The following is an 11,372-nucleotide window of genomic DNA, read 5'->3' on the forward strand; positions in this document are numbered from 1 at the left end:
TACTGTTTTTCCTTAATACTGATTACAGAATTTTGAAAATATACATGTATGTACTTAGGTGGTATTAAAAAAACTGATTAGCCTGGCAGACCTTTGATTTATGAAGTAAGTGTTCTAAGAAGGGGGGAATAGAAAACTCACAGTTCTGTGCAATAAGGAAGTTAGGCTCCACTTTTTGTTTGGATTACCCAGTATACATCCAGAAGTTAAAATTTTCTTTTTATAAAATTATTTTGATTCATATAGTTGACTCATTCTTTTTCCCCTACCATATCTGGGAAAGTAGCTGATTTTTAATAATTTATGTTCCCATGGGTATTACAGTTCTTTTGTGTGTGTACATTTTCTTTTCTCTGACTTGAGGTGTTAAATTTGTATTTCTAGAAACAAGTTTCTCAGTTATATATATATATTTGTGGGTTTTTTTGTTTTTTGTTTTTGGCTGTTCCACCCAGCCTGTGGGATCCTAGTTCCCCAACCTGGGACTGAACCCAGGCCCTTGGCAGTGAAAGTGCAGAGTCCCAGCCACTGGACTGTCAGGGAGTTCCCTAAATTTTTAACGAGTTCCCTAAAATTTTAACTTAATATCAGCATAAAATTTAAAGTCTGTGATTAATTGCATTGTTAGCAAGAACTGTATTAGGTCTCAAACACATTTACTGACTGATGTCAAATTCATTGTAATAGAACTAATTAACTTTCCCCTGGGTACTCTGCCCTAGTTTTTCCTGCAGGCTTCCTATAATTTTACTGCACAGTTAAATGCTACATTTTGTATACTTCATTTTTTAGCTACTTCTTGAATGTACTAAAGGTTTCTTGGTATAGTTCTTCCATGCTAGGCATGAAAGATTTTCATTTTTTGAATGCAGCTAATTGTTCACTAAGCGGAACTCTGGATGTATCGGTACAACATGTTTAGCAATTTATTTGAGGTTTTTTTTCTGAAAAAATATGCATTATTAGTGTAGGGTACACTATAAAACCAGATAACTACCAAGTGAATTCACTAGTGGGTTAGATTACTCATCTAAAAGGTTGAATTAGGAGCCTCACTCCTAACATTTGGGGATGCATGGATATTTTCTCTGGGCTAAGAATCTAATTACAATACTTCATTTATTTGATTTTTTTTCTGCTATTTACATTTCTTTTTATAGTACACAACGCTTTATATCAAGTGTGAGAACCTATTGTAATTAAGCAAAGAGATTACTGAGTTTTCATAATAACCCAAATTTCCAAAAGAGAAATACAGCTGACATCCTGAACTTGTATCTATGAAGATAGTATGTCAAATGTTAATGTCAGATAGAGTCCATGATTAATTACAGCATCACCATTCAAAAATTAGTAAAATATTTATTCATTTTTAAATGAAATCAGCATTTTATCCTGATCTGGACTTCTGCTATAAACCTTGGTAAAAGTAGTTTATAATTCCATAAATAGTGTATTTGCCACTTTATTTTGAGTGGACCTTATGAAAGCCATCTGTATCTTATATAAAAATTGTAAATCTTCACTTAAAAATTGTAGTTTGGGGCTTCCCTGGTGGTGCAGTGGTTGAGAGTCTGCCTGCCGATGCAGGGGACGCGGTTCGTGCCCCGGTCCGGGAGGATTCCACATGCCGCGGAGCGGCTGGGCCCGTGAGCCATGGCTGCTGAGCCTGCGAGTCCGGAGCCTGTGCTCGGCAACGGGAGAGGCCACAACAGTGAGGCCCGCGCACCGCAAAAAAAACAAAACAAAAAAAAATGTAGTTTGTCACAGATAATAGGATTTTCTCTGCCTTTTTTTGTAACAATGTCAAAGAAACATTCTCATTTAATATGATACTTTATGTAAAAGAATTTTCTACATCTTTGTAAGCATTTGCTGATCTTAATATTTTTAGTTTTCCTTATTAGTGTCTAGAAGAAAATGTTAGTTTCTGTAAAAACAACAAAAATGCTTTATACCTTGTTCTAAAAGGGGTTAAATGAAGTAGGAATGATAGGATTTTGTGCTGCTATTTCCCCTACCTCCCTCAGAGATAGATTGAGGGGAGTCCAAGGAACAAGACAACCCCGGAGAAGAGGAAACATTGGGTATGGTCGTTATTGCACTAGCAATGAGATAGCCCCTTCACCCAATTCCAGAAATTCAAAAGAATCTTTTTTGAGGGTAAATCCTTATTTAACTGCCCTAAAAAATGTCATCATGGGGCTTCCCTGGTGGCGCAGTGGTTGAGAGTACACCTGCCGATGCAGGGGACACGGGTTCGTGCCCCAGTCCGGGAAGATCCCACATGCCGCGGAGCGGCTGGGCCCGTGAACCATGGCCGCTGAGCCTGCGCGTCCGGAGCCTGTGCTCGGCAACGGGAGAGGCCACAACAGTGAGGCCCACGTACCACAAAAAAAAAAAAAAAAAGTCATCATGTTTTAAAACCTGGTGTATATTTATAGAGAGAAATTGTTCTTGCCTTGATTTCGATTAGTATTTAAATCACTTAAAAAATATTTGGTGCTTTTATATTTTTAAACATTTTACAGGGACTTCCCTGCTGGTCCAGCGGTTAAGACTGTGCTCCCAATGCAGGGGGCCCGGGTTCGATCCCTGGTCAGGAAACTAGATCCCACATGCTGCAATTAAGACCCAGTGCAGACAAATACATAAATATTTTTTTAAAAAAGAAAAAACACTTTACAAAAAAATGCAGATCTTGGATTCTGATTATTGAGAACCATATTATTGATTATATTAGTTTTCAGTGTCTGCTCTAGTAAATTACCACAGACTTAGCGACTTCAAGCAATACAGCTTTATTCTCTTACAGTTCTTGAGGTCAGAAGCTCAAAATAAGTTTTACTGGGCTAAAATTAAGTTCCCATCTCTTTCTGGAGGCTCCAGGGGAAATGTGTTCCTTGCCTCTTTTAGTTGCTGGTGGCTGCTGGTATTATTTGACTTGTGGCCCCATCATTCCAGTCTCTACTTACATAATCTTATTGCCTTCTCTTCTGTAGTGCTAGCTCTCTCCACCTCTCTAATTAGGGATGCTTGTGATTGCATCATTATGCCCACCTGGATAATCCAGGCTAATTTCCCCATCTCAAGATCATTTATCAGGGGCTTCCCTGGTGGACCAATGATTAAGACTCCACACTCCCAAAGCAGGGGGGCCGGGTTCTATCCCTAGACCAGGAACTAGATTCCACATGCTGCAACTAAGACCTAGTGCAGCCAAATAAATAAATATTAAAAAAATAAAATCATTAATCATATTTGCAAAGTCCCTTTTGCCATATAAAGTAGCATATTTGTCTTAGGGGGCCTTTATTCAGCCTACCACAGCAGTCTTCTTGAATTCATATTGTTAATGTCAAAAAGTTCTGCATGCTATGGACTTAATTTTTACTCTGATGGTGGTTCTTTTTATTTCCTGCATGTTATCTACTTCTTTATGCCTCCCAGTCACACATGCTTGATTTAAGTCTCTGATTGAAAAAGTTGAACTTGAAATCATTTTCTGTAGCTTACCATTAACTACATCCTTGTATTGATCCATTGATAGCTAAATTTTTGGCATGATCTTTTAGTTGACTCATAGAACTGATCATTCTGTGGTTCAGAAACCTTGCTTACCAGTTTGTGAAAGGCAGAGTAGAAGAGATGGAAGATGAAACATTTTAAGGAGTATGATTTTGGATGCAAATTAGAAAATAAACTTTAGGTAACAGCTTTCTAGAAGAGCTGTTAGAGCACTGTTCATGAGACTACTGGAGAAGGAAAATGTGATGTTTGTGACCTTAAAAGGAGAGGAATTAGCTTTAGAAAAGTACATCTTTAACTATAGATTTTCAATTTCTTCCTAACTAAATTTGGAATATCTTACAATTTTTAGTTCTTCAGTTCTACATTTTAGTGTTAACTTTGTGAAAACTGTCTCTAAAAAGTTAAAAAAATTTCACTGGATAACATATAAATTGTGTTTTATAATAATGGCTTATATTAATGTCATATCTAGTTAGAGAAGCTGTTAAGTCTTGGCAACAACATCTGTGAACACATCCGTTTTGCTTATTCACATTAATAAGTTTTTTCTAAGCTATATTCACAACCTGTCTATTTAGTAATTAATGAAGGTTTTTGTTTAGTGCTGTATTTATGTGTAGTTATTTTGATTATCTGAACATAGTTAAATGTGTTAATACAAAAGGATTTAAAATAACTTGGTGATGATTGGCAGGCATTAGGAGGAGAGGGTTTTTTCAAGCATTGCTTGGGGCAGGGGAAATGTTATGGTGCATGGCAAAATGAGCTTAGTTGTTGGTGAGGGTATTATGGCTGGAATGAGTGGGGTTTGCTAATTCTGAATAAGATGCCAACTTTTAGGGCAAGGGTAGAGACTAAGTCCTTGTTATTTTAATTAAATACCAGTTCCCAGATATAGAGCAATCACTATGGGAAGAATCCATCAGTACAGAGTGGGAAGCTCAGATTTAGCAGGATAATACCAATTAAAATGTGACCATATTGATTGGTGTCACATTTCTGGGGTGTTAGGAGAGGCCACAGTCTATGAAGTGAGGTCTTAAGTGTCAGAAGGAGAGGCCTCTCAAATGTGTCTTTCTGGCTGTCAAAGCCCTGCAAACCCAAGATACCATTTCCTCTGTACTCTGCAGACTCCACTCATGTGTAAGATTCAAGGGCTCATATACTCACTGAGAATTAAAAATCATTACTCGTGTAGAATCAGAATGGAGTGCGAAAAGGGGCCAAGATGTGACCTAGAAAGGCAGTGATGATGGTGAAAGGGAGGCCAGGTGGAGAGCGACAGGTAGGATAGATTTCTCCTGATGCAGATGTTCTCTCGACCTACAGAAGAAGAATTTTTCATCTTTGAGTTCCCTATTTCCTACTCTCTCCCAATGCCTGTGACACCCTAGATCTACTGGTAAGAGCCCATCTGTACCCCCAATCTCACTCAGGTCCTGGCACACCATTTGCTGCTCTGCAAGGTTTGAGGTTTGAGATGCTTTGCCCTGAGCTTCCCAAGACCTTAAAACCAGACAATTTTCAGACCTTTGTGGGCAGTAGAGTCCACCCCCACATAAGACCAAATATATTAAAATGTATCCCCATTTCACATTAAATATTATTTGTATATTAAAAAATATAAATTTGAACAGCTTTTTGTAATTGATTTTAAGAATTTGTCTCGCCATTGGTCACTTAGTTTACAATTGGCTGTGTTTCTCATCCATCATCACATATGCCTTGGAAGTGAGAAAAGTTAATCTACAAGTTACGTTCAAAGTTAATGAGATTTTTATGAATATGAAGGGAAATAACGTTTTTATATATATTACGTTTATTACAGCTATTTAAATATTTCAGTTTGGCAGTTTTCATATTTTGGAGCCAATGTATTTTTTATTTATTTATTTTTGTTTGTCTGTTTGTTTTTTGCGGTACGGGGGCCTCTCACTGTTGTGGCCTCTCCCGTTGCGGAGCACAGGTTCCGGACGCGCAGGCTCAGCGGCCATGGCTCACGGGCCCAGCCGCTCCGCGGCATGTGGGATCTTCCTGGACCGGGGCACAAACCCGTGTCCCCTGCATCGGCAGGCGGACTCTCAACCACTGCGCCACCAAGGAAGCCCCAATGTATTTTTTAACAGGTCTCAAATATTTTGGGGCATCCCTGAGAAATTCATAGGTCCTAAAGTTTAAAATGATCTGCTTATGGGACTTCCCTGGTGGTCCAGTGGGTAGGACTGCACTCCCAATGTGGGGGACCCGGTTCGATCCCTGGTCAGGGAACTAGGTCCTACATGCATGCTGCAACTAAGAAGTCCGCATGCTGCAATGAAGATTCCGCGTGCCAAAACTAAGACCCGGAGCAGCCTAAATAAGTGTTTTTAAAAAATTCACTAAAATGATCTGTTTATAATTTTATAACACAAACACAATTTATTACTAGAATATTATTATTTATCAAATATCATTTGCTCAGGGAAGCCTTCCCTGACCTTGAATATATTAGGTTCATCTGTTATATGCCCTCCTAGCAAACTTTGCTTCCTATGAGTATTTACATCAACTATAATTACATAATTATTTCTATTACTGTTCATGCACTATCTTTCTCCTCCGTTAGCTTATTGATTCCATAAGTGCAAGACTGACCAAGAGTTAAGAAATATTTGTTAAAGGAACGAATGGGTGAGAGAGTGAACCTGTGTCTTCTCACAGGGAATCTGTTTCAGGAGGAGGGTTTCATCACTGACAAGAGACTGAACGCTGAAAACTAAAAAGCATTCTTAAAATATATCCTCCCTCCTCTGCCTTTTATTTGGGATATCTGCCTTTAACATGATCTGTACCTGTAGAGGTAGCAGCATGGTCTTCCGCAGACATAATGGCTGCTTAGCATCCGGTCTTGGGTCTCTGGCTCTTCTGGAGACCCTGTGAACTACCTAATGTACTTGGCAAAGTAGTGGTGAATCTTTTGATTTACCACGTAGACATATATTTAAATCTTTAGCTGTTATATTCATATTTAAAAGATGCCCTGTATTTGTTCTGGAGTTTCCCCAAACAGGATTGTTCACCTCACTAAAAAGAACTTTGCGAACTTAAAACTGGACCTTGTGAAAAAAAATAATGGTTTCAGTTTCTTGAGCACCTAACCAGGTGTCAGGAACTGTGGTACATTTCCCACATAATTGCACTAAATCCTCATACGATTCAATTTGTTTGTTTCTATCCCCACTTTACACATAAGTAAACTGAGCTTCAAAGTAGCTGTTCAGTGTCCACAGGAACAAGTAGCAGGGCCAGGGTCTGCACTCAGTCCTGGCTCCAAAGCTCAGGCTTCTCTGTTTTGATCTGCTATTTCATATGTTTCTGAACATTGCCTGCTACCTATGCTTGGGAGACTTCTTTAATTCTTATGTTGAGTAGGGTTGTGTTAGGCAGCATGTGTTGGAATGGAATGGCTTAACCAAATAAGGTTTTGCTTTTCTTTGTAACAAGGCCAGAGGTCAGCAGTCCTGGGCTTGTGCAGTGGCTCCAGGGTCCTTCATTGGTGTCCCAGGCTCTTCCTGACTTTCCATCCCACCATCCTTGGGGCATGGCCACCTTCCTCACGGCTATTTCTTGGTTATAAGAAGGCTGCTCTCCTCCGGGCTGCACACACTGGCCCACATTGGGTATTAGCAATCTTTTGAAAACTGCTAACCCAATTTAAATTAAAAAAAAGGCATTTTCTTTTTTTGTTGTTTTGCAATTTTTTATTAGTGAGTTTAAACCAGGGCATGTTTATTGGTTGTTTATGTTTCTTTTTAAAATAAGCTACTTGGGAATTCCCTGGCGGTCCATTGGTTAGGACTCTGCGCTCTCACTGCTGAGGGCCTGGGTTCAATCCCTGGTTGGGGAACTAAGATCCTGTAAGCCGTGCGGGGTGGCCAAAAAAAAAAAAAAAAAGACTTTTAAATAAACTACCTATTTGTGTCATTTGCAATTTTTTCTACTAGGTTGTACATCTGTTTTTTATTAACATCCTTTGTATACTTAGAATATTAGCCCTTTGTTATTTGATCATTTCTTGATTACAATTTTTTGTTTACCTTTTGATGATGTTAATGGAGTGTTTTTCTGTGTGCAGGTTTTAAATGTGTAGTCTTAGTATTTACACAGTCTTTTCCTTTATGGCTTCTGGGTTTTGAATTATGCTCTAAATATTTGCTCATATATTATTACAGTATTTTTATAGTTTTGTTTTTTATATTTAACTTTTAATTCATCTGTAAGATATTTTGGAATAAGGTATGAATCCCATTCATTTTAACTCAAGTCCGTGGCAGTAGCTCTTTACATGAAGAGGTGGGAAAAAAGGGAGAAACATACGTAAAATGTCAGTCTGCAGCTATACCATAAAGCTGGAAGTTTTAAAAAATGGACTCTTAACTAATACTTTTGGAGGGGGTTAGACAAGGAGAAAAATCTTGAGTCACATGGTTTCCCAAAAGAACAAATTCAGAAGAATGACATGTGGCTAAGGAACTAATGTTTACAGGAAAAAATATTGAAATGTTAAAACCCACTTTTTGTGTGTGCTGTATAAACATTCAACTATGCCTATAGTCTGAGAAAGAATAAAGGAAATGTAAGTAAAATATCCAAATTTGGTGTGTCTCAGTTTTCTATTAATTTACTGAAATTAGAAGACATGCTATATTCTCTTGTGTTAAATAAAAAGTCATTTTACTAACCACATCTATTACAATGATGTGAGTGGTTCTACTTTTGAAACTTTAACATGTTGAAAACGACTCTGTCCCTGAGGATTAGTATCCCCATTAAGACACAAAGGAGTTGAAATGTATTTAACAGTTTTTCTGCATAACCAACCAAAGAAATTCTTACATTGGAAAGCCTGGACTTCAGATTTCCCAGGTGTCCGTGTGGGTGGTTCTTGGCTAGCCCGCCCAGAGTCAGGTCTCCTGGTGGCTCAGACAGCAGTGATTAACTGGGAGGAGAGAGTGAACACTTGATTGAAACATGGAGGGTCAATTCAAACTTTTTTCCATGTAGGCAAATCTCCTAATTCCCCCAGCTGTTTTATTTAGTGATTACATTTTTGATGAGAAGATAAGAATAACTTGATTTCCATTTCTTACTGGTTTGCTTCACTGACCTTTTATGCCTTAGTGTACACTTTGGAACTTCATTTTCAACAATTGAGATACTGTTTTGCAGGGAAATGACTCAACAGGTAAAGGAAGTTAAAGAAAAAAAATGTTACCATTTTACCAGAACTGATTTTCCTTTGAAGCTGCTGTCTAGGTATACAACAACGACGGATGGGGGTGAAGTCCAAACTTCTTACATGACCTCCACTAACTCTGTGCAGTGAGGTGGGGAGCCTCTGACTGGCCCGCGGGGATGAAATCCCCAGTTCCCTACTGTTTTTCTCTGACACCACCCTGGCCGCGGTGTTGGGCCCCTTTGGTATAGCCCTGTGAGGGTGGAAATCTAGGCTTTCCACTCAGTCTGTGCTGGTGTAGGTCTAGGTGAGGTCACAGGTTTTTCTGTGGTGGTGTTTGGCTGGAGTAGAACAGTTATTGTCTAAATATGTGCTGTCTTGCTAGGCTTTTCTTAGGGTTTTCTTGGTCTGCAACATTGGCATTTCCTGATTGCTGGTTTCTTCAGCTTCCAAGTCTGAGATACATGAGGCAAAAATAAAACCAAGAAACTCACCACTGGTCATCTTATGTTTATGTATAATCATTTGTCAGAACTGGCTCTATAAACTTCGGGCTATTGCACAAGTAAAACTCGCTCTCAAGGTATGATAAATTGCTATAATTAATATTATTTAAATGGTTCTGATGGTTTGCATTTAGCTGGTTTGCATTTAGCTGGTTTTCCTACATACCCACCAGTGTATTTTGAATTAAAATGCTTAGTTATAGACTCTCCCCATTGCTAGCACCACTCCATTTCAGTGCTCACTTGAAATTTAGTCTTTCCATACAGGCGACTGCTGGGGCCCTGAGGAGTTGAGAGAAGGAAATCCTTTTTAGTCTTAACGCTGAAAGAGCCACAGTCCTTCTAGCCTAGAGGGAATGGTAGCGAGGAGTTAAGGTAGTGAGGAAAGGCTGGGAAAAGAGACAGTTCCTTAGCTGTTCCAGAATGAAAGAAATGAAAATGCAACTGGTATATTTACAGTCAAATATACAAACACCTGCTCCTGATAAAACAAATGATTTGGAGATGATAGTTGTGATTTGGACTCACCACAGCCCTGCCTCCTGCTTCTATAGGTGTCTGAAGGCTCCTGGAAGCCCTCAAGTCTCTTAAAAAGAGTGATATTTCTGTTGTCTTTAAGTGACATCGATAGAGCTGCTCCCCAGCTCAGTGGCAATTTCTCTGGTAATTAGGTGCTAAATGCTGTCCATGGAGATAACAGGTGACATTCAACCCAAATGGGATGGAACTAACAGGTGGTTATGGAAACCTAAGACAGAACTGCCATAGATGCTGTACCAAGGGGAATGGCAGAACCTCACACCCACATCTATGATCTGCATATTTTTTCATCATCATAATTTATAGGTATTAAAAATTCACATGCCAGAGCCCCTAAGGAATTACACAGCGTTATGAAAAGAACTGAATGTACAACTGGTAGATAATGATAAGGTTACTCACATTTAACTTCTTAGGCATATAGAGTCCAAGTTTTGTTACTTTTTGTTTTTTAAAAGAGACTCAGAGTTACTTATATATAATTAAAATGCTCTAGAACCATTTGGTCATTATTTATTCACTATCATACAAATTTGCCACATAACTTAAGGGTAACTGTTGGAGTAACTGTTTATAAAATAGGTTTTAAGGGTATGACCGCTAAGTTTATTCTAATCAAAAGATTTTTTTTAATAAGAAGAAATAACAGATTAGAAACAAATTGTGAAAAGAAAGTATTCTTATACAAATTTTTAAAAAATTAAAAGAGATTTCTGAGTTTTCCTTTAGTCGATATAAATTTCTCTCTTTTTTTTTTTTTTTTGTGGGGGGGGTACGCGGGCCTCTCACTGCTGTGGCCTCTCTCATTGTGGAGCACAGTCTCCGGATGCGCAGGCCCAGCGGCTCACGGGCCCAGCCGCTCTGCGGCATGTGGGATCCTCCCGGACCGGAGCACGAACCCACGTCCCCTGAATCGGCAGGCGGACTCTCAACCACTGCGCCACCAGGGAAGCCTCTTCTTTCTCTGTTTTTAATACTTCAAATCCCTTCTTTACACTAACAGAATATACCAGAATCTCTGCCTGTTGTAGACCCTGGCATTGGGAAAAACTGTCTGATCTTTCTGAGTTCATTACCTGTGTTTCATAACTCATGGCATTTTGTGGGCTCCAGAAGTAGTATTTTATTTCTACCAAAAATTCACCAACTCATGAATATGGAACTCAGGTTCATCTAAAAATCAAAACCAAAAGCACTTCTGCAAATACTGTTAATAGCTATTTCCATAGAATAATACTGAGCAGAATATTCTTCAGTTCCTTTATACCTATAAAGGTAATGCTTATGCATGGTAGAAGTAGAATAATTCCACGTCAATCTTACCAACAATTCATGGAGATCAACATAGTTTAGTTACACCATACATTTTTTTTTGAAGTATGGTTGATTTACATGTCAACCATATGGTTGATTTACATTTACATAACAGATTGACATAAAAACTTATTTATTTTTTTGGCCACACTGTGCGGCATGCAGGTTCTTAGTTCTCCAGCCGGGGATTGAACCCGTGCCCCCTGCATCGGGAGTGCAGAGTCTTAACCACTGGACCACCAGGGAAGTCCCTAGTTACACTATAT

Source organism: Neophocaena asiaeorientalis, unplaced genomic scaffold (genome assembly GCF_003031525.2).
Source record: "Neophocaena asiaeorientalis asiaeorientalis breed wild unplaced genomic scaffold, Neophocaena_asiaeorientalis_V1.1 scaffold246, whole genome shotgun sequence".
Classification (NCBI taxonomy): Eukaryota; Metazoa; Chordata; class Mammalia; order Artiodactyla; family Phocoenidae; genus Neophocaena; species Neophocaena asiaeorientalis.